Consider the following 4,490-nt stretch of genomic DNA (forward strand, 5'->3'; position numbering starts at 1 on the left):
TATATATATATATATGTGTGTGTGTGTGTGTGTGTGTGTGTGTGTGTGTGTGTGTGTGTGTGTGTGAAAGAGATTTTGTGGGGAGGGGGTGTGGAGGGAGAGATAGCGAGAGCAAGCAAGAGGGGGGATGTATAGAAAAAGACAGAAAAACATAGAGAGGGGGAAAATGTTTGATAATAGGGTGGTAGATAACTCAGTATATCAAAATTTCAAATTTTACATAAATAAAGCTAAAATAATAAGGTTTATGACACTGTTAATTTATTAGTGTAAAAAAGTGATCTATAGATAAATTGGGAGTAATGATTGCTCACAAATATGCCAGCATTGAGGCCAGACCAGTCAGTCTTCTGCTGTATATGTGATGCAGATGCGAGAGATCTCAGGGGTCCCAGTTAGTTGAGACTGCTGGTCTTTCTATGGGATAACTCTCCTTCTCAGCTTCTTCCAGCCTTTCCCTATTTCAACCACAGGGGTTCATAAATTCAGTCCAATGGTTGGATGTAGGTGTCTACCTTTGTCTCAGTCATTTGTTTATTGGGCCCCTCAGAGAATAGCCATGCTAGGCTCCTATCTATAAGCACACCATGGCATCATTAATAGTGTCAGGCCTTGGAGTCTTCCTTTGAGATGGATCCTAAGTTGGACCTGTTTCTGGACCTCCCTTCCCTCATTCTCTTCTCCATTTTTGTCCCTGCATTTTTTTTTTTTTTTTTAGACAGGGGCAATTCTGGGTCATAGTTTTTGACTGTTGATTGGCAACCCCATCACTCCATTTGATGCCCTGTCTTTCTTCTGAAGGTGGACTCTGAGTTTCCTTTCCCTACTGTTGGGCATTTCATCTAAGGTCCTTTGAGTCCTGAGAGTCTCTCACCTCCCAGGTCTCTGGTACTTTCTAGAGGGTTCCCCCACATCCCTTCCCTGAGGTTGCATGTTTCCATTCTCTTTGCTGGCTCTGGAGGCTTCTCTCCTGTCTCACTCCCCAATACCTGATCATGTTTTCCTCTTCCCCTCATCCTCCCCTCTCCTCCGCAGGTCCCTCCCTTCCTCTGCCTCTAGTGATTGCTTTCTTCTCTCTCCCAAGTGGAATTGAAGCATTCTTACTTGGGCCCTTCTGCTTGTTAATCTTCTTGAGTTCCGTAGATTGTATCCTGGACATACAGTACTTTTTTTGGCTAATATCCAATTATTAGTGAGTATATACCATGCATTTCCTTTTGAGTCTGAGCTACCTCATCAGCATGGTATTTTCTAGTTCAGTACATTTGCCTGCAAACTCATGATGTCCTCATTCTTAATAGCTAAGTAGTATTCCATTATGTAAATTAACCACATTTTCTGGATCCATTCTTCTATTGTGGGACATCTGGGTTGTTTGCATCTTCTGGCTATCATAGATAAGACTGCTATGTTCATAGCGGGACACTTCCCACTGTGGCATGGTGGGCCATCTTTGGGTATATACCCAAGAGTGGTATAATTGGGTTTTTAGGTAGGTCTATTTTCAATTTTCTTAGAACCCTCCAGATTGATTTCCAGAGTGGTTGTACCATTGTGGAGATCCACTAGCAACAGAGACATGTTCCTCTTTCTCCTCATCCTTGCCATGTGCTGTCATTTGAGTTTTTGATCTCAGCCATTCTCATTGGTGTAAAGTGGAATCTCGGGGTCAATTTGATTTGTATTTCCCTGATTAAGGATTTACATTAAGGATGAACATTTATTTAAGTGCTTCTTAGCCATTTCAGATTCCTTTGTTGTGAATTCTTTGCTAAGAATTGTTTTCTGTATCCTAGATGTTTTGTTTTTCCATATGAAATTGAGAATTGCTCTTTCCATATCTATTAAGAATTATGTTGGAATTTTGATGGGGATTATGTTGAATCTGTAGATTGATTTTGGTAACATGGCCATTTTTACTCATGGACTGATCCATGAGTATGGAAGATCAATTCACTTTCTGGGGTCTTCTTTGATTTCTTTCTTGAGAAACTTGAAGTTCTTTTCATACAGAATTTTCACATGTTGGGTTAGAGTTACACCAAGATATTTTATATTATTTGAGGCTATTGTGAAGGGTATTGTTTCTCTATTTCCTTTCTCAACCCACTAGAAGGCAACTGATTTGTTTGAGTTAGTTTTATATTCAACCACTTTGCTTAAGTTTTTTACCAACTGTAGAAGTTCTCTGGTAGAATTTTTTGGGTTCCTTCTGTATACTATCCTATTAATGGCAAATAGTGATACCTTGACTTCTTCTTTGCCAATTTGTACCTCCTTGGTCTCCTTCTGTTGTCTTATTGATCTAACTCAAACTTTGAGTATGATATTGACTAGATACATGGAGCACTAGCAGCCTTGTCTTGTCCCTGATTTTAGTGGGATTGCTTCAAGTGTATCTGCATTTAATTGGATATTGACTGTTGGTTTGCTGTATATTGCTTTTATTATATTTACGTATGGGCCTTGAATTCCTGATTTCTCTAGCACTCTTACTATGAAGGGGTGTGGTATTTTGCCAAATGCCTTTTCAGCATCTAATGACATGATCATGTGATTTTATTTCTTTGAATTTGTTTATATAGTGGATTATGTTAATGGATTTTCATATGTTGAACCAACCTTGATTCCCTAGGATGAAGCCTACTTGATTGTGGTGAATGTTAGTTTTGATATGTTCTTGGATGCTGTTTACTAGAGTTTCATTGAGTATTTTTGCATCAATATTATAAGTGAAATTGGTCTGAAGTTTTCTTTCTTTATTGGGTCTTTCTGAGGTTTAGTTATCAGAGTAATTAGGGCTTTATAAAATGAATTAGATAGTGTTCCTTCTGTTTATATTTTATGGAATAGTTTGAGGAATGTTGGTATTAGCTCTTCTTTGAAAGTCTGGTAGAATTTTGTACTAAAGTCATCTGGCCCTGGGCTTTTTTGTGTTGGAGGTTTTTAATGACTTCCATTACCTTACGGGATATGGGACTGTTTAGAGAGTTTATATGCTCTTGATTTAACTTTGGTACATGATATCTGTCTAGAAAATCATCCATTTAATCTAGCTTTTCCAGTTTTATTGAGTATAGGTTTTTGTAATAGGGTCTACTGATTTTCTGAATTTCCTCATTTTTGCTGTTTTGTCTCCCTTTTCATTTCTGATTTAGTTAATTTGGATATTATCTCATGTCCTTCAGTTAGTTTGACTAGTTGATTTTCTCAAAGAAACAGCTTTTGGTTTTGTTGATTCGTTGTATAGTTCTCTTGTTTCTTTTTGGTTGATTTGGGCCCTGAGTTTGACTATTTCCTGCAGGTGTGTTTGCTTTTTTATAATCTAGAGCTTTCAGATATGCTGTTAAGTTGCTAGTGTAGGATCTCTCCAATTTCTTTGTGAGGGCACTAAGTGCTATGAATTTTCCTCTTAGCACTGCTTTCATTATGTTCCATAAGTTTGGATATGCTGTATCATAATTTTCATTAATATTCAAGAAGTCTTTTATTTCTTTATTTCTTCCCTGATCAAGTTATCATTGAGTAGAGAGTTGTTCAGTTTCCTTGGGTATGCAGGTTTTCTATTGTTTTTGTTGTTATTAAAGTCTAGCCTTATTCTGAGGTGATCCAATAGGATGCATGGGATTATTTCAAACTTCTTGTATCTGTTGAGGCTTGTTTTGTGGCCAAATGTGTGGTCAGTGCTGGAGAAGGTACAAGGAGTTGCTGTGAAAAAGGTATATTACTTTATTTTAGGGTGAAATGTTTTATATATATGTTAAATCCATCTGATAAATCCATAACCTCTATTAGTTTCACTGTGGTTCTGTTTAGTTCCTGTTTCCATGCTCTGTCCATTAGTGAGATTGAGGTGTTGAAGTCTCCCACTATAATTGTGTGGGGTTCAAGATGTGTTTTGAGCTTTAGTAAAGTTTCATTTATAAATGTGGGTGGCCTTCTATTTGGGCTATAGATATTCAGTAATGAGACTTCCTCTTGGTGGATTTTTCCTTTGATGAATATGAAGTACCATTTCCCATTTCAATTGATGCCATTTGGTTGAAAATCTATTTTATTGGATGGGAACTTCTTGTTTCTTGGGAACATTTGCTTAGAAAACTTTTTTACAGCCTTTTACTCTGAGGTAGTGTCAGTCTTTTTCACTGAACTGTGTTTCTTGTATGCAGCAAAATACTGAATCCTGTTTGCATATCCAGTCTGTTAGCTTATGTCTTTTTATTGGGGAATTGAGTCCATTGATACTGATTATTAGGACCTGTTATGTTCGTTGTTATTGGTGGCATTGTGTATGGAATTCTCTACTTTTGGTTTTGTTATGAGATGATTAATTTCTTATTTTTTTCTTTTGTGTAGGAATGCTCCTTTTCCTTCTAGAATCCTCTGTAGGGCTGGACTGGTAGATAGATGATGTTTAAATTTGGTTTTGTCCTGGAATATCTTGTTTTCTCCATTTATGGTGATTGAGAGTTTTGCAGGGCATAGTAGCT

This window comes from Mus pahari, chromosome 4 (assembly GCF_900095145.1).
Source record: "Mus pahari chromosome 4, PAHARI_EIJ_v1.1, whole genome shotgun sequence".
In the NCBI taxonomy this organism is placed as follows: Eukaryota; Metazoa; Chordata; class Mammalia; order Rodentia; family Muridae; genus Mus; species Mus pahari.